Source organism: Dufourea novaeangliae, unplaced genomic scaffold (genome assembly GCF_001272555.1).
Source record: "Dufourea novaeangliae isolate 0120121106 unplaced genomic scaffold, ASM127255v1 scaffold110, whole genome shotgun sequence".
Taxonomy (NCBI): Eukaryota; Metazoa; Arthropoda; class Insecta; order Hymenoptera; family Halictidae; genus Dufourea; species Dufourea novaeangliae.
In genome coordinates this window covers 115,719-136,897 of record NW_015373985.1, presented here as the reverse complement: position 1 = coordinate 136,897, position 21,179 = coordinate 115,719, and positions in this window count along the sequence as shown.

The following is a 21,179-nucleotide window of genomic DNA, read 5'->3' as shown; positions in this document are numbered from 1 at the left end:
CACGGTGTAAAAGCCCCATTTCCCTTTTATTTTTCAGTAAAGTGATTATGTTCACGTTTCTCGACGACCGTACAATGAGGCAGGCCTAATACAATTACACCAATACTCGGTGGTCACAAAGCGCCACGTAGTCCCCGGCACGGAATCGTATTCGTGGAAATAAACAGGCCGATAATCGATCGAGGGAGGGCCGATTATCGTGTCCGTTGTTCGCGAGTCTACACAGTAACGTTTCAATCATAACCCGTACTCTCGGCCGTACTGCTCGTCGGACGTCGAAAACGTTTCTGCCACGCACTCGTTTTACCAGACCACGTGACTCAACGCGTACGTATATATAGGCTGCTCCTAGCCCCGGCTATTCCGAGCTCCGTGCGTGTTCGTTACGAATCACCTTACCGTCCCGTAGTAATTCAGGTTGGGGGGTCTGTTACTTTCGCAGTTTGTCGCGCGCAAAACTGAGGTTATGTTCTGACGTATTTTCACACTATACGATAATTCTTCCTTGAATTTAATGATTTATCTAGAAACGGGTGAAAATAAAGGCGGTGCTCTCTGGTGCTGTACGTGTGGGCATATCTTATCCACGCTCGCGACAAGCGTCGCGTTTCCACGAAAAGTCAGATGACCGTGACGACGTGGTCATTCGCAAGGTTGCCATGTCTGCTGTGAAGCTACGCGCGCGCGCTCTCACTCGTGTTAGAGATGTGTGATATTGGTTCCAGTATCGATAATACTTCTGGATATATATTTTTTCGTTAAATATCGATACATGAAAAATATTGTTCAGAAAGTACAATCGTTATTCGTAATATCGATACGTAAAGTCTGATTAATTTACCAATTAAACAATAAGCTGCACATATTCAAGACAGAGTTGTGCAAAATGTAATCTAATGTAATATCTATCGATAAATATCGCTTATCATTAATGTGATCGGCGATACAGCGGGGAAGTTGCTTTATCAGTCAGTAATGTAGTTAAAATTACGAACTTCTATTCTTTGTAATGAGACTTCATTTTCTGGTAGACATGGCAATAAGGTAAACTCTTGCAGACAGGTCTAATACTGGATAGACGCTACAATTTTTTTATTGGACATTGGAAATCGATACCTGTGTCCGATAAATGAATTAGAGATATATAAACAATAAGTAACTAATGCAGTCTCATTGCGTGTTTTATTGGCGTCAGAAAGAGAGAGCGAAGTATTCTTTGCAGTCAATGAAACTATCGCGTGAAAGAAGTTTTAGACTGTTTTCATAGCAACCACAGCCCAAGATATTCATACATATAACCTTTCACATAAAAGATTTTGTACATCGGCCAGTTGTCTTTTTTTGCGTGCATACTTTTTGTTAATACTTGAATTGAATAGTAAATGTTACTGTTAATAACGGATTTGCATTTATTATGTGTGGTACATACACGATTTTATTTTCCCTTCAGTTTCAGATAGTTATTAATTGTATTTTTTTTACCTGACTTTGATATACGTATATTGGTGTCAGTTTTTGATTAATATTAATAAAATTTCAAAGTTAAGTATGGTATATTAGAGGAAATTCTGATACTGATTCAAAAGAACTCTCATGTGTTTATCTTTTTAACAATGGGTCTCATTTTAATTAAATAGTAAAAGTTACCGACGAATGTAAGTAGGATTACTTGAGAAACGTAAACGTGTTCAAAGTATGGTAGCCTGGTTACGCAAATAAGAAATGGAATAATCCATTCCAAGCGTAGGCCAATGAATTTTTAATGACACGTCGACTGTTGACAAAAACCGTACTGCACACTTTCCTCTCCGTTTATCGAAGAGATATTAAATTATCGAACCAATAGAGGTGTACGTCTGGCCGACGATGACATCATTGTTTGTGGTTCTCGAATTGATAACAAGGTTTACGATTTGCATATGAATCATCTGTACGGATTCACCACACATCTTTTTAAAATACATGGAAGAATTAATCCTCTTTCCTTATTCCTTTCACTTCGTTAAGCTGACCGTTGGGTCGAGGAAATTATTGTTACATAACAGTACCATTACATTTTCAGTACTGTATCTCTTACATGTATCAGTTTATAACCCACTAGATTTTATCAAATTTAATGTTTGTTCCTTGAAAAACAAAAAACTTGTATCTACACCACGCATGCTCATTGTTCAACTCCCTCCGCCATCTTTGAAAAAGAAAAGGGCGGGAAGACATTTTGAATTTAAACAGCTTTTTGTTAAAAAAGATAGTGGACTATTAATAATTAAGTGAATACTCGTACTGAAATGACAATATTCGCTCACTACCAGGGAACGAGTACAAATATCGAACGAAACGTATACTTCCACTCGTGTCTGCTATCGGAGAACACACGCAGTCACATTAACACGACCCTGAATATATCTTATCGGCGGAGCGACACGCCGCGTCCCGTCATAACAAAAGAAACACAGTGCTACACTTGTCGCGGAGGTAAACACTGACACACAGAAAATTCCAGAGATGCATTCACACAACAGACGGAAAAGTGAGTGACACGTATGGATTTATCGCAAGGTCGTTGATGCACATCTTGTTCCGTGTTTCGACAAGACAAAAAATCTACCAAACACCATGATGTAAGGATATAAGGATATAAGAAAATGAGTGTGCTCGCCCAGCAGACTCATTTTCTTTTTCTACTGCGCATTCCAACTTTCCGCCATATTAAAATATGGCCGCCTGGGAAACAATTTGGCAGCACTGTGTAAACGTGGTGTGAACACAGCCTTTCTGCATTAACATAGAAGTCTGTGGCAGTGATGCCAGAATAATACAAGGTTTTATTTTATTTTTTAGCGTAATATATATATTTGTTATTGTTTTGTATGTATATGGGTCATTCCATGCCAAGCGGATCACTTTTGTACACGCTGTCTGGGATTTTGCTGAAATTGAAATATGTTATGCTTCATGTGAAAGTAGGGGGGATTGTGTCATCATTTTGCTGGTTTCGGAATTTAAAAAATACAGACCCTCGAATCTGGCAATTTTCACCGATTTTTACGAAAACTACGATCACAAAAGAATTTATTTGTTATTTTTATAATTATTTTATTTAATTTAAAAAAGTCGATAAATATCATGATTATTCTGGTTTACATGCATTAATAACACTTTGGTTTAGATTTAGTTTGTTGTCAACGCATTTATACAAACTACATTTACACAATCTTTTACGATCAAAACGAAAAACGAATCAAGTTTTAATGGTTACCGAGAAAATTCTTTTGTGAACGTAGTTTTCGTAAAAATAGGTGAAAATTACCAAATTCGAGGGTCTGTATTTTTTAAACAATTTTGAAACCAGCAAAATTATGACTTCAACCACCCCCCCCCTACTTTCACATGATCTGTAACATATTTAAATTTGAGCAAAATCAATTGAGAAAACAATTGAAAACAATTTGGAAGCACTGTGTAAACGTGATGTGAACACACAGCCTTTCTATGTTCATATAGATAGAAATCTGTGGTCTTCTGTCGTGTGCACTACTTTATATTTTGAACTTAGCGGTTCTTAATGAAACTCTTCTATTGGTTGACAATACAATATGGAGGATCTTAAGAAGGGCACGTTATTGGCTAATCTGGAAAGCTGCGTATGAGCACATCTTAGGGTAATGCATACAGTTGTTGACCCCTATAGAATGATTGAATCTTTTCCCCAAAAAGTAGAAAATATAACATAATGCTTTTCTTACATAACAAAATATAATTATATTTCGATGGCCCAGCTATTTTTGCTTCAAATATAATTATATTTCATTATAATCCAGACATGATAAATGTATAGATCAATCGAAAATGTTACGGGGCTTCCAATTTTATGGAATCACGTACAATTTGATCTAAAAATCATAACGCAGCAGCCAATGATTTTTCCTCATTCAATTAATAAGAGTTCCAATAGAACCCCAGTAATCGTTACATATACTTATGTAAAATAAGGTCCAAAGATTGGAAGGAAAAGTTATTTCACTCAAAAATGTCTATGTTTTAAAGAATATAAGGGGGGTCAAGAACTGTTATAATAATCTTTCTACATACTTTGTAGGGATTGACTAAAGGGGACGATAACTAGTTTGAGGTTATGGTTGGATTGCTATAGTGACTGAAGTGGAATTTCTTATTAGTAAATGAATTACATCGTATGTTGTAGTTAAATAAATTGAAAAGTAGTGGAAGTAGGAAATTATTGCAGATTAAAAAATATATAGGTAAATATTAATTTGCAACGAGTTGGATTTCGTAAGATAACTTTTCCAAAATGCTAGATTTTAAAGTTAGTAGTAACTATCCTAGTCGAAGGTACCAAAAGCTTAAAAAGGGGATAAATACAATAAAAGACATATCGTAGAAATATGCTACTACTTAATCAACGATGTAATTGTTTAGGAATATTATTATATTTTCATTGCACTATTAATTATAAGTACTTCTACTGTGATATTTTATAAAAATTCTATTTATTGTTTTCTTTGTAGCTTTAAACATTTAGTTACATCATTTATAGGTATATTTCTTCATTATTATTCAGTCATAAATAAAAAATTTTGTATGTTTGAAATGATTATGTATTCAGTGTTTTTAACCTGTCCAATTACTGGTTGTAAATGTTGTCAATTACTATGCAAACCCCGGTCGATCACTACAATTTTGGAGTCTTACTTACAATTGATGATTTTTAAACATTTTTTGCCTATGCAAATGCATAATGTTAATTGTTTTATTATTTTGAAATACTTTGACTGTGATAACAACGGTCTTTATTCTCCGATTTTAGCGATAAACACTTCGTTTATATAAATTACTCAACACTCGTCCTTCAATTGTCCAATCATTGAATACATTACTCTATATCCTTACATCATGCGAAACACCGTTTCATTTCTATGGTCAAATAATACTAGCTGAAGTTGCCCTGTACAAAATGTTCTTTCCATCGCCTTTATCTACGACACACACTTCAGGTAGGATCGATATCGGGATATTATCGCGTTCGATAGAGATGTCGCCCTGCCATCAGTTATTTTCCCGCCAAATGGTGTAGTGCAGTGGAAACGGCGTTTCACGCTTGCATCTACAATTTTTCAAGCGGAATTTTCTAAATAACGGGGTCGAGTCGATAAACCGATGCGATGATGCTGTACAACGGTCAGTTTGTCTGTCCGAAGACGCGTTTCTCCGCATCCGCGTCAGTGATATCGTATTGTCATCGGTCGCGTGACTGATACCACCGTGTACATATCGCTTTGTCCTTCACAAACGGACGACTCTGCTTGCTGATGTTTTTCCATATTGTTGGCGTGTTTTCCTTTTTTTTTGTTTAATTCACGGACATAAAAAATTATCGTGTTTGCCATTCAACACCACTGACGAAAAGGACTCTGATCCTTTAGACTTTAGTGATGATTCGAGAGAGGATATTTTTCTAGACAACTTTCAAGAAATGAGTTTCTCATGTTTTTTTTCTCGATTTTCTGGTATTTTGTGTGTTAAACTGGTGGAGCATTTGGTTAAAATTCCGTACAAAGAACAGTGTTTGCTGCAAGGTTTACTCTAGATTTCAGAGTTTGCGCTTGTGCCTCCACCTTTCTTTGTTTGTTTTGTATTAACCCTTTCGTGTTTAGACCCTTAATAAATTGATTATTAATTGATTATAAATTGATATATATGTTATATCTTGTTATTTTGAAGTCGAAAATATGGATATTGAACAGACCTATTTCTTTAATTTTTTTATTAATTTATGAGAGGAAAACTTGAATTTTTTTAGCTGAAAATATTATATCAGTGAACCTACGGATCCTCGCTGGCAAAAGTTAGATATTAAACGGTGACATACTTTAACGCACTATTAAAGTGAACGTTGCATCAATGCAACACTAGGCATTAACGGGGTAATCGACTAACTTTAACCCTTTCATTCCCGAATTGTTTAAAAATTACCAAAGAAACATTGATTTGTATTTTTGTGTATATTAACATTTTGAAATCGTCTAATACCATTATTCATTCATGATAATCATTTGACAACTTTTTTACTTTTATTACAGTAATATATAATAATTCTCGTTACAATCTTATTATACATAGTAAAACCAAATGTTTCTTACCTTTGATCAATAAATCCTTTTGAAATATTTGAGAGAAATTAGAATTTTTGAAGTTTCTGTTGTATTTATAACAATTCTCAACATTTGAATACCATCAAATGAAGGAGATAAAGGACCAATAATGTCTTATTTTATCGATCAGCTTTTAACTGCACGTTCAAATTTGTGCCATACCAGCTATACAAGACTAGAAGAAACTATTATATTGTCACAGATATGAAAAAATATATGATACTAATATTTTATTTCGTAATTTAGAATACTTAGCCATATAACAATAGTGGGGTTAAGGAAGATAATAACTGGGGGAGGTTTGTGCAAATGCAAATTTTTATGAAGTAATTTAGTTTTTTTTATAATATTAATTGTAGTGTCCGACTTATTTACGTGTTTACTAGTTTCTGTACGTTTTCCTATCTGAATGCACAAGATCGTACGATAATTAAGGGATTGACAACGTTTTTCCTTATCTTTTAGTTTCGTAAACATCGCTGGATTTATTTTTTTCGTCGTGTGTCGTATGCACGTGTCAAGTTCTTTTTTTTTCTGCCGACCGTGGTGTTTCTTTGCTTTCTGGGCAATTAGAACGTGTATATGACGTGGCCCCAGTATAAACCGTTCAACCGTATTAACGCGATTAATGTCGTTCGTTCCGAAGCCTGAGATTAAATTGCCACAATTCGCCGACGGGGAAAAGATTTTTTTTTTATTCCTGTTTGTTTTACGCGATTCCGTCAGATAAAGTTAATTACAATGAAATGTTATTTAGCAGTAATAAATTTTACCTTTTGTTGTCGTAGGTATTATATTTAGTTGAATAAGAGGTCATTTAACGTAGATCAAATAAACGAGAAGAAAATGCAGATTGTTTGGGATGAAACACTAATTTGAAGGAATATGAATGTAATACGGAAAATTATAGCGTTTTCAATGAACAATAAAATAATTATAGCTGAAACTAGAAATTTGAATGGGATTATTTATTTAATACTTATTTAAGTAATGAATACTTATTTATATTAAATGTTAAATACTTCCATAGGGTAAACCAGCCAACAATTGACTGCATACCAATGAATGACCATCAGGCAAACAAATGTAAATTTAAAATTATTAAATGTTTATAAATGGAGTGTAGTTCCATTTTTAATATTCTATATTTTTAGTTTAGCGTATAAAGCAAACAATGAACTGATGAGTACAGTTCTTATTAAAAATATTTCTGAAATTTTAACGTTTTGCACTTTATAAGTAATTTTTTAAAATTAACCATGAGAATAAGTAATTATTTTTATACATAAAAATTGAAAGGAAACTAAATGTAATGGCAACTTCAGCAGTTGTTTTGTTGGCATAAATAAATACATTCAAGTATTAACCTGAAATGTCCATAAGTTCAACAATTCGGTCATTCACTACTTACTTTAAGTTTAATACTATTAAGTGTAATAGTTATTTTAACTATTAAATACTTAATTTCTAAGTTTACAAAGCCAGAAGTTAATACTTAAAATAACGATTATTTTTAATAGCATGATACTTTGCAAAGAACTACTAAAGTATTTAGTACTTACTTAATATTTATTTAATACCAATAGAATTATAATAATATTAAGTGATGCTGTGTAACAGTCGTAATTATAGTATCATCACCATATATGTATCTACTACATTTTGCACTTAATATTTAGCAGATTTTTCTTTCCTTCCGAAACACTAATTTTGCAAATCTCACCCGAGTTTCGTCACCGCGCGTATCATTATCGTATTGGCGTACATATTTCGCAAGGGACCATTACGAAATTCACATACGTTAGGTTACACACGGTGAACCAGTTGTTTGTTTACGTAAAAATTGTTTCTTTAATCGATGCGTATCGGCACGATTAAACGATCACAATGTACCCAACATTGCACCACCACCTAACCTAGAAATAACGATCGATTCAAGAATTCAAACATAAACACCGTATACGCAATTTCAGCAACCGTTAACCGGTCTTACATAACGACGGTCGGAAATCGTGAAATCAACCATCGTATAAATATCAACAAGGAAAATTCGCGTTTTTATACAGGGGGCGACTCATAAACTAGGAAGAATATTATTTTGTAGGTAATATCATTCCAGAATAGCTTTCCCCCCTCTGTAAATTGTGTGCCAGGCACGAAACTCGATTATGCAAATGGCCGACCGTCGAAACGAAAGGCGTGTCCCGGGCTGGACAAAGGCGATTCCAATGAAAAAAAAAAAAAAAGAACGAAAGAAAAAAAAAGGTGGCGTCGTCTGGTTAACGGAAAATTTCTCCAGGCGTCTCCCGGAGTAGGTACCCCACACGCGTAAAAGTCGATGCTCGCATGGCAACGTGTCCCGGTTCTTCTCTCGGCGCACCAAGATCGTGTTCGAGAAACGGCCCCACGCGCGCGTAATCCAGCCTTTAAAAGAAATTCAGGTCGAAGTTTCTCGCGAAGGTGAGGAGATAAAACGCGCCAGGCACACATTGGTGGGTGACCGTATGGTAACGGGGAATGGTACAGGAAGGAGAGTGAGAGAGAGAGAGAGGGCGTCGGGTGAAAGGCCGCAACGATTCTTCGACGCGATTACGCTCCCGTGGGCATGTCGCGCCACGAGTATAACAAGAGTGCTGGACGACACCTATGCATGTGCATAAACCACTGGTGAACGGTCTTGCGTGGTAAACTTCGACGCAGTATCGTGATAACCGGCCACGTTTTTGAACTTTGAACCGGACGGGTTTTAGAACGGCCACGATAAAGATGTAGGAAGAGAACGGTTGATGTCTGTGGACTGAGAATAAGTTTCAGGGGTGGTAATTCAGATGGAGAGAGAGTATTAGTAATCAGCTGTTTTTGAAATTGTGAGGCGGCATATTTTGAAATAATAGTATCTCCTCGATCTTAACCCTTTCGTTCGGAATGTTGCCATATGGCTACGAACTCTAAATTACGAAATAAAATATTAGTGTCATGTATGTTTTTATATCCGTGAGTGTATAATAGTTGGTTCCAGGGCCGTTCCTGGCGGGGGTGCCAAAGGTGCCCCTGCACCTGGGTGGCCAAACCCAGGGGCAGTCATAGACCATTTATTATATGTAAAATTCAATAAGAATAACTATCAAAACTTTGATGATTCTTAAAATTTTAAACAAGCAGAATTCAATCAAATTAATTTTATATGTAATCTTTGGAACACTACTCGTATATAAGAATGAGCTCTCTTTATATACAGCTCAAAAAAGCATATGATATTTAGCCATATTTATTGAATTAAATTCGCGTAGGTTATTAATAGTCTATATAATTATAAACTATTACATCATTATTACAACCACCATATGTTAGTTTTGTAGTTATATGTAGAATAAAATATTCATCTTAAAATACATCATTTCTTTTTTAAGGATCTTTGTTTCATTTTATGAAAATAGAATTTAGAAAATATTCCTTTTGCATGATAATGTTAAAAAACTGTACATATAGATTAATACTACCTAAAAATACTTTGGACCATATGATGCTTAGATAAAAACTAATTAAACATACTTTTGTATAGGTATAAAAGTAAACACAGCAGTATAATAAATAGTAAATTAATAAGAGCGACCATATTGTTTCTGCACCCGGGCGGTCAACAACCCAAGAACGACTCTGGTTGCTTCCAGTTTTGTATAGACGGTATGGCATAGTTTTGAATGTGCATTTAATGACTTATCGGTAAAAGATGACATTATTGGTCCTTTGTTTCATTCATTTGATGGAATTCAAGTATTGAGCATGTTAGAAATACAATAGACACTTACAAAATTGTAATTTCTTTCAAATAATTAGTTCTAGAGCAACGATTACCGATTTCGTCGCGAAATAGTGGATTACTTATTGGTACAGCTAATAGAATGTCTTAAAAAGTTTAGATTTTTAATCTTGACGGATCAGTTGTTATTGGGGTGACATGCGGGATCAAAGGTGTCAATCGAGTTGACAATGAAAAGAGAACCGGCTGTCGGTAGTGAGTGCTTTATGGAATGATATCCGTTTTAATGGCGTCAGAAATGTCAGAGAAATGATCGATGTCTTTCACATTGGCGACTCTAGACGGCTGAATTCAAAATTTATTAGTTTTCACATCGTTTATATAAGGTTATGAGTTTGCAGGTATGGTGGGAACTATGTAGACAGTCAATGAAATGCGTATTATCGACGAGTACTAAACGGCATTTCCTTCCATACGAATAAACCTAGCATAAAGACTGACTAATGAACGGATGATGATTATTACATTGACGTCAAGCTATGTTGTCCAGTTACGTAATATGCATTACATAGGTCAATCGTAGCGTATACATTCGTTCATAATCACCCGAAGAAAAAGATATGATTTTTGCCACCATATTGACCTCTTTACTTCCACGAATGTGAATACCTATTATTGCTACCCAATTTATTGGTTTATAAACGACGTCTGTATTTCATCTATACACAATTGAAGGGCTTATAAAAGATGTAACTCTTCTTTTATAAGCTCTCGTTCAAACGATCCCCAGCTCTCACTGGTCCAAGCCGACCGATCTTACAAACAGGGTCAAGAATGATCTTCGGTACCGTATACCTACAGTAAATCCTCAATGAGTGTTCGAAGGCTCCTCAGCACTGCGAAGGAGAGGTCCCCAGTTGTAACGCTGACTTTATAAGATTTAGCGCAACGATAGAGTTCAGAATTCTGCAGCCAATGACATTTTTTTATATCTATGGCCAATACTTTATGCAATACTTAACGTTCAGTGGTGAGGAGCCTTCGGACACTCATCGAGAATTCACTGTACACCGTTTCCCGCGTACAATCCCCCCCCCCCCTGAAATCTCCGTTTCCCAACGTCTCACTCCAATATTAACTCTATCCGTGTCTGTTCCAGAAGTTCGGAGGATCATGGATCCAGCGGGGGTAGCGGGGGAGGAGTCAGCGGAGTCGGCGTCGTCAGCGGCGTTGGCTGCGTCGGCGGTGTCGGCGGCGGTAGTTCCGGCATCGTTAGCGGCAGCGTTGGCAGCGGAGGAGGCAGCGGCGGCAGTGGCAGCAGCAGCAGCAGCGGAGGCGGTGGCGGTGGCGGTGGCGGTGGCGCAGGGTCAGGCGGCGTCGGCGGTGGTGGCAACGTCGTCGGGAGTGGAATCGGCGGCGGCGGCGTCGGCAGCAACGGCGGCGGCAGCGGTGGCAGCGGTGGCGGCAGCGGCAGCGGCGGCGGCGGCGGCGGAATTAACGACAGAGAGAGGGACAGGGAGAGGGAGAGGGACAGAGATCGTGACAGGGATAGGGACAGGGATCGTGATAGAGAGAGGGACCGTGAGAGGGACAGGGAGAGGGAACGGGAAAGAGACCGTGACAGAGAGAGAGGCACTGAGGGCTTCGAGTCACGTGGCTCCCACGGCAGTTTCTACGGCAGCGAGAGAGGCAGCGGCCGAGGGGTCGGTTCCGGGGGTGGTGTCGGCGTCGGCGGCGTCGGCGGCGTCGGTGTCGGCGGCGTCGTCGTCGTTGGCGGCCATCCGGCTGATCCTTCTGCCGGCGATCCTGGCGGCTACATACCCCGCGGGCGTCCACCTCCGACGAGCTCTTACCACGTGACATCGACCAGGGCGAGGGATCGGCTTTACTCGAGAACCGGCCCGTACGCCTCCGGGCCGCCGCCCCCGCCCCACTTAGATCGTCATCGTGGTGGCCTGCCACCGTCCTCCTGGTCGGCGTACGAGTCGACGACCTCGAGATACGGGAACGCACCGCCGCCACCCTCGCCTGCCAACAACGACGCCTACCAGGACGAGCAAGGTAATTGCCCTTACACATGGAAACATATCAGAGCTCTAGGCTATCTCTCTTTCTCTTTTGCTACGTCCGCGTGAGCATGCTTATCGCTGGGGTCCACCTTTGCGTCTGCGTGCCCGCGTGTGTTCACCCGCAGGTGGAATATACAAGGTGTCCGCGTGAACAGTGTACCGTCCGTTATTCCCTGAATAGTTTGAAACACTGGTAAACTGTTTATGTGAAATTCAATGGCACGGGGGGTAATTAACGGGGTATAGTGATTTTTTTTAAACAGTATTATTTTAAGAGATATGATAGTCAAGTTTGGTTTTTTTAAAGGGAATTATATAGTTTTTTTAGATCAGTTGATCGTGTGTTTGAAGACGAAGTCAGTAACCTTTAATGTATACACCCTTTTGAAATAGTTTTCGAGATATTGAGCTTGCAAATTTACTGACTTACCTGGCACTTGAAACGTTAACAACACCACTTCCGGTGTTTCCTATTCTAGCAGGTTTTTTTCCGTTGAAAATCAGTAAATTTTGTAAGTGCAATATCACGAGAACTATTTGAAAAAGGGTGTATACATTAAGGGATACTGGATTCGTTTTGAAACGCTCTATCAAGTGATCTAAAGGAAAATATATAATTCCATTGAAAAAACCAAACTTCACTATCATATCTCTTAAAATAATAATGTTAACAAAAAATCATCGTAGCCCGTTAATTCTTCTGGTACGGCGTCGGTGCACTGCACTGACTCTCGTGCCGTTCTCAACGGTCTGTGCTTGGCGAACAAAGTGAAAACAGTGGCGTAAGGAAAGGGCCACCTACCACTTGGTAAACTTATTTCAGGTACTGAAGCAATTGTTAAATCGAATGTTTATTCAGCATAAATTTCAGTAATTTCCAATACCACGTGGAACGAGCATGGTAAGAGGCCCTTATCCAACACTACTTTTTTCCCTAGCGGAAGCGGAGTTTACTCGTGAGGGTACATTAAGTATAGCTATGAAAAATATCTTACAATTTGATTTATTAATAGATTATAACAATGTATGTGACGCCACATACCGTCAGCCGAACAGGAAGAAACGGAAAGTTTTCGTCGACCTCAAAAGGGTTAAGTAACCCCTTCGTGCCATTCGATTTTATGTAAACAGTTTTCTCGTATTTCAAATAATTTAGGAAATAACGGACTGTACACTGTTCGCGCGGACATCCTGCTGTGTCTCGCCCCACTCCTCGTACGTTTTGTTTCGCGTGTGTGCAATGATTCTGTGTGTGTGTTTCGTTCGGGGGGATACGCGGGGCGAGTATGTGTCGCTTACTTGCGGCCAACACGTGGTCGTTTTGCGATTTATGATCGATAACGATGATTAAGATTCGTGAATTTTGCAGTTGTTGTTCCATTTTTATCTTGTTTGTATAAATGGTTCTGGAAGATTTTCTAGGTCGTTTTCTTCAGGTGTAGCTCGAGCACTCGATCGATGTGTTGATTGTATGTACGGTTATGTGGATGATAGACATGCTTCTTGTTTGTACATATGTTGATTACCATGTGATTTGTACGTGTTGGCATCAGCGCGGTTAATAACCCTTCGAACCTTATCAACATAGTTCGATTAAAAATGTGTGAAGTCATTAGGTAGCTTTTTGTAAAATATGTGTTTTAACCCTTAACTACAGATGACTCGTGTCGGGGATGCATAATCCGACAAGGATCACTTTGTAACGGTTTTGATAACCAAGTCAATGTTATTTTTCGTTATCCTTTTGGAAGTAGTGTGCCACTTACTGTCAATTGAAGGTGCACAAACGCCTAGAGCTCTAAAAATTCGTCACTAGGTGGTGATAGTGAAATGAAAATTCAAATTTATTTTTCGTTATCGTTTCGGAAATAGTGTGCCACTTATTATCAGTTGAAGATACAGAACCGACTAGAGTTTCCAAAAAGGCCCCACTAGGTTGTGATAGTGATAGAAGAATTTAAATTCGTCTCTGAGATGAGAGGTCTCTAGTGAAGGGTTAGGTAAAATATTTTTAAAGTAGAAGCTTGCAAACAACAGTGTACTTTTCACTAGTAAAAAAGAATGTGATGGACGCTTATTCTAAATCCTTTCTTGACCAATGCGTAATGCTTTCCAAAAATATAATCGTGCATGTTCGCTTAAGGTTCTGATTAACAATGCTCAGAATTCATTATTAAGCTAACACGTTGAATGCATCTGACACAATTTACTTGTTACGTTAGACAATTAAAAGTCTGACAGGTATTGTCAATTATTCGATCCAAGTTAATCCATAAATTTGAACTCTGAGATACCGATGACCACTGATGCCACCTCTGGCAAGCCCAGAACCAGTCATCGATGACTATCGTTCATAGGCCAAAGTCACCAACTCTACTTTTTCAATTTTTTCAAAATTTAACGCCAAAACATTGGTACTTTACTTTTTACATTTAATATCAATTTTGTGGAGTTAACAGTTTCGGTAATTGAACGGTTCATATTAAACGTGTTAGCTAACGGGCAACTAAGGTAGATGTCCCAATTACTGTCACCTTAAGATTGCAGTGTAACTTCATTTAATCATTTTATGTGCTGGTTATCCTAAAAATCGTCTCAGCTTGGACCATAATGTTATTTAACATCTTCTCATAAAAAAAATAGTCTATGCATTAAATATGAATAACTAATTAATAATTAATTAAAATCTGCGAGCATTCCTAGTGTCTCTATAATTGTTTACTCAAAAATTAAAGAAATTCAATACAATAGTCGCGTTTCCAACGCTCAAATTGCACTTTCATTTTTCGACATTAATTTTTAAATACCAGGTACATACAAGTACACGTATTTCTGTGTTTCTATGTAAATCAGTGTCCCAATTCAATAATAAAATTTTGTACACGCACAATGCTCTATAGTGACCATATTCAGGATACTGACAGTAATTGGGGACATTTACCCTAACATTAACACTAGAATTACCAAACCCGTCCAAATGACGGATTTCAAATTTTTCATTTTCCAAATACTGAAATCATGATACTTCTGTCGAAATTTATATTGACCCTTAGTTGATTACACATATTCCGTTACACGGTAGTATGTTGTATTATATATTAATACATGCCGATATATTATACAATTTAATTTAGTACAAATTAAACGCTGGTAGTTCTAGTGTTAACGATTACAATATCCAATCACCAATGAAACAAGTGTTATTAACCATACTTAAATATACGTGTGTAGATTACATTTGTCGTGTTGTTCCACTAGGCGGTGGTGGAGGAGGCGGCGGCGGTGGCAGTAGTAGCAGCGGCGCACTACGACAGCACAAAAAACAGCGCAGAAAATCGCGAAGCGGAAGCAGCTCGCCGAGCGGCAGTAGCCGTTCCGGTAGCAGCAGCAGCAGCCGAAGCGGTAGCTCCGCCGGCAGCACTTCCGGAGGCAGCACGTCGCCGGGCAGTTCGCCCCACCGTACCGGAAATGCCGCCGTCACCGAGGATCGCAGGCCGCTCGCGATCTGCGTCCGTAATCTGCCTGCGCGTAGCAGCGACACCTCCCTGAAGGATGGCCTCTTCCACGAGTACAAGAAACACGGCAAAGTGACGTGGGTGAAGGTTGTCGGGGCAGCGGGCGATCGGTACGCCCTGGTCTGCTTCAAGAAGCCCGAGGACGTCGAAAAGGCCCTCGAGGTCTCGCACGACAAGCTGTTCTTCGGCTGTAAGATCGAGGTCGCCCCCTACCAAGGGTACGATGTCGAGGACAACGAGTTCCGACCTTACGAGGCCGAACTCGACGAGTACCATCCGAAGGCGACGCGCACGCTCTTCATCGGGAACCTCGAGAAGGACGTTACCGCGTCCGAGCTTAGGAAGCATTTCGAGCCTTTCGGCGAGATAATAGTAAGTCGGCCCATGTTTGCTGTCTACTACAGTTGCAGGATGGCTATTGTGGTACCGTCGTAACAGGGGATCACTTTTTATGTAAAATGAATGTTTATAGAGTTTAACTTTTGTTTAAACATGCATGCGGACTGATTATGATAAATTATGCGTTATCTGCGTAATGTATAAAGTACAGTAGACCTCTTCTAACACGGGTTCGTGTAAAGGTTCGTATTCGCCGGTAAAGGGTTCCTGGACACTGACATACAAACTAGGGAAAAAAGTGGCGGACGGAAAAAAGAGTTTCCTACCACTTGGTTTAGGAAGTTACTGAACTTTATGCTAAATTAACATTCAGTTTAACATTTATTTCAGTACTTCAATTTATGAAGTGGTATGCGACCCTTCCCCTACGTCACTTTTTTCCCCCTAGTGGAAGGCGAGTTTGCACGTCAGTGGACACTGTTCGCAAACAGTGCTCGCAAGAAGTTAACAAACTTTTCATAACGCTTTAGATAACTATACTTTGCGAATACGTCGAGAATGGTATTTGAACTGATCAGGAACAGTATGCGAACAAACGATTCTTAGAAGGAACTATTCCTATATTGTTTGCGAATACCAGTGGAAGCGCACCTTAACTCAGATTCGTATAACACGACGGAAAAATTGCGGTAGTGTTCGTTTAACACGATGAAAGATTTACCGTTTTTTATGGCAAATGTGTTATACAAACATTATTTATAAATATGCGTAATAACCAATATGACTCCATTTAACACCGAACGTATACCTCGTGTAATATAGGGGTTTACTGTGCGTATTAATTAGTTACTCACGATTTGTATGTCTAATTCATTAAAAAGTTCTGGAAACTGTCATGCAAGTTTTTCGGTTCCTCCTAGGTTAGGCTAAATAGGTCTCTCAATAAATGTCAAAACTGTCAGTATCTTGTAAAACAAAGTCTCACTTACAAAGTCTGGAATATTTCATAAATTTTGTAAAACGATCATACTAGTTCGTTATATGAAACAGTTGAAGATCCTTCATTGTTTTTATTTATTTATCTGTAACAAGTCACCCCTTTATCGGTTGTACTACGATTTCGATTGCTTTACAGAATTTCTTAATCAGTCATTACATATAGTAATAGTACAGTACCTTGGAAAATTGTTTTATCGATTCTTGTTACTATCGAATCATCAAAGTTTGTGATTACTGATTCAGAACCTTTATCTGTATTATACACGGTCGTATGTTTGATGTCGTAAAGTCGACATTAGTATTCAGGAAAAATGTATAATATTCGGAAAAAAATAACTTCATTCTAATAACTATGCTAATATTTCCTTGAACGACGTATTTTACCCATTTACAAATTGCGATTTGGAGATTAACGGATGTTGTCGAGTAGTCTGCATTCACTTAAAAATTGCATGCTAAGTAAACAACCATATAAGTATTTCGTAATCGTCATCTATTTTAAAAACTCCATCGTTATGTATGACTAATTCATTATTGTTTTGAGTGATATAGTATTGAGTAGAAAACTAATACACAAATGCTTCTACAGAATATAAATAGTAGTAACATACAATAGTCACATACAATACGTGAAAACTTTAGAGGTTATGAAGAATTACTATAAAGAATAATAGTTTTAATCTTTTAGTTAATTTAATGTATTAAAGTGCTTTGTACAGATGCAACTGAAACTGCCGTTAAACACCGATAATTCCATAGTACTATTAACAGGAGGGTAAATATAGATTTTTTTTAATTTTACAGGAAATAGATATTAAGAAACAGGGCGCGGTGTCAAGCTATGCCTTCTGCCAATACTCCGACATTGGTAGCGTCGTCAAAGCTATGCGATCGATGGACGGCGAACACCTGGGGGCTAATCGAATAAAACTTGGATTCGGAAAGTCCATGCCCACGTCCTGTGTTTGGGTAGATGGCATTGGAGGTAATTGTAATAAAGGATTGCAACCTTCCTCCACTCGTTTGACATTTCATTGACTAAACCAATTAGTGTCTTCCTTCGCTAGTTTGACTTATCATTCACTAAACCAGTTAGGGTCATCCTAAATTTACTAATGAAACCTATCCTAAAAGAGCATTAGCAGACGATAAACCTCAAGTATCTCTCACTTACATATAGTTACACATACTCTTGTTTTGATAAATAAAGAACATGTAATTCTATCTGAAAGTAAAACTCAATACATAGGTTCATCGTTGGTAGCACAATAGAGGAAATATCCTTATTCATCGTATAAAAGTCAATTAAAGTTGTAACTTGAAATATTGTCATACAAGGTTTCCTGTCCAGGAAAATCGAATCTCAATATTTCTCAGATATACATGCTGATAATGACATTGATAACGAATTGGTGTAAATTCTGAAGGTTTCTCTTCAAATCTGGGCTTTTAAGGTTAGGTCATCTTTCCTTGAAACGTTATTCGAAAAAAATTTACTTTTCATAAGCATTAAACTAGGAAGACCTTCATGTTTAATCGTTGTCAAAGAGGTACTGCAATAAAATAACATAGTTCTGATCCCCTTTTCAGATTGTATGTCGGAGAAGTACCTGAACATGCAGTTCCATCAATTTGGACCTATATCTCAGGTCGTAGTGGACCGGGAGCGAGGGCACGCTCTGGTCTTCTTCGAGCAGATTAGCTGCGCGCAAACTGCTGTGAAGGAGATGAGGGGAGCTGCTCTTCGTGGACGTCGACTTCAGGTTGACTTTGCTTCCAGAGAGTGCCAGGAGACGTTCTACGAGCACCTCGAACGACAGGGTGTCGCTGGAGAAAAACCTTGGGACACGAGGCCTTCCCCAGCGACCACCTTCGATGTCTCGTATGTATACTTTATAGTGTACCATAAATTCTCTGAATACTGCTGGATGTTTTTATAAAATAATTATTCAGACGTTTGTTAACATAAGTAAATTTATTTTAACACGTTCACTGTTCAAGCTGATGAAATTTCTCATATCCTAATAAACATTTTCCTCGTTCTCCGATCTTAACAAATTGCTATGTTTGTAATTGCATTGCAAACTATAGTTCCAGAGAAAATGATGAAATTACGAATACCGTAGATATCAATTGTCGTGATTTTCCAAGTAAATGTGGCTTAGATACACGCATCAGTCATTGAACAGCGGACATGTTAACGTTATTATAAGGTATAGTTACATATGCATCTCACGGGATATTCGACAAACATTTCTACAATCTCAGTGACAGAAACACCGATGTGCTTTGTGTCATAGTTTAACCAACGATATACCCAGCACAATATTCAAAAAATTTCAACAAATGTCTGTTACTGGGTCCTGCAGAAACCGGTCAAATATCCTATAGGATGCTTTTAGCATGCATATTACCTGGATCCCACGAATGAGAACGTGAAAATATAGTACACCCCCGTTATTTGAAGGATTCCTTCCAGGCGGGAGCGTAGCAGTTTCGACTCCGGGGTGACTGTATCGAATTCGAGTAGCAGGTTTACCCGCTACGAGACGCCCCCGAGGTCGAGAACGGCGAGTTACTCCCGCACATCTGGAGGTGGCAGTACACCGGGCGCGAGTCCAGCCCATCCAACCGCGATGTCCCGTAGCAATAGGCGATCGTATCAGGACACCTATTACGATGGGGACTACAGCGAGCCGGCGCCTCGACGGTTCCGCAGCTACGACGAGTTTAGTCAGGGAAGCGGGGCGAGTCACGACGACTATCAGAGCAGCGTGCTTGGCGACGGAAAGCTGAACGACGACGATTGTCCGCCACCCTCGCGTCGCCACGCAGTGCAAAGCGTCGTCACCAGTGTCGATCCCCCTGCTCCGCCACCACCCTTGTTGCCGCCACCGCCGGACATCCGGCACCTTCAAAAGGAACGGGTGCACCTCTTGGAACAACTCGAGGAGTGTCACAGCAGCGGCGACGAGGTCGGTTTCGCCCCGAAGAAACGCGCGAAACTCGACGGAGCTTCCACGACAATACTGTGCGAGGACGACGAGCCTGAGATCGCGTCGTTGCTGGTCACCTCGCACTCGAGTAGAAAAGGCATGGACATTCGACGCGTCAGCGACAGTAAGGTGGTGGTGCACCATGGTACGAGGAGAGGCAGCTGCGAGGGCAGGGGCCCGGGACCCTGCAAGCGCCGGCGTGATGTCACTAGCAGGTGTGTGTTCACAGTTTCCTGATGTTTGAGTTATTGGTAGTCTGATCAAGAGAATGCACTCGTGCATTAAACTGTATCTAAATCAGCATTGAACCCCAAATGTTCATGTACACGCAATAATTTCTGTTAAAGGCATCACGAACATCACGATGGATCGCGGCCAGGTACCCCGTTGGTCGACGAGAGGCCGGAAAACCTAGTGCCCAGCGAGCCGAGGCGGTTTCGTGAACGAAGTCACGAGGGACCTCTGTCGTTACCGTTACCGAGGTTCGCCACACAGATGTTGAACAACAACAACAATAACAACAACACCAGCAGCAGCAATAACAACAGCAGCGGCAGTAATCGATCGAGCAACACGAGCCTCGCGAAGGTCACCAGTCCGCCGTGCGCCACTCTGTCGACGACGCCGAGTCCCCGTGCCGCACCCCAACCTCCTGCTTCGCCACCGCCTCGTCATCCCAGTCCGAGTCCGACCAGCTCGGACAGCGAAACGGCGCCTCAGTCGCCCAGTCTCGAAGAAAGGATACGGTCCCTTGACGAGAAATACGAGAAATGGTCCGGTTCGAGGGCGTTGAGCGCTGCCGGCGGCGATGCGTTGGCCAAGCTGGACGCGACCGCGTCCGCGCGGTTCAGGTTCAGGCACAAGCTTCTCGATCTGGATCTACACGAGGTGCAGCCGTCCGACATCGTAAAGTCGGTTCTTGCCAAACGAAGTGTGTTCGACGAGGACTCGAAGCGGTTAGAGAACTTCAGCGAGAAGTACGAACCGCGAGAGTTCACCGGTGTTCTGAACGTCAGCTCGATGATCGGCGGCACGAGTGGTCTGACGTCGACCGGTGGCTGCACCAGCAAGGTCTGCTTACAGTATCCGTTTCCTAGTCACCCGCCTGTACAGTTGACCAGTAGCGCGACCGCGACCAGCCAGATCGGCATAAGTACCACGTCCCTGTCCTCGAGCCTGACATTCACGACGAGCATGTCGTCAGCGTTGAAGACAGACCCGCGGGTAACGGTGCAGCATAATTGCGTACACCCGACACCGGCCACGCCGATCACTCCCGGCACGTCAATCAAAACTGTTAGTCCCGAATTACCACCAGTCTCGCTGCC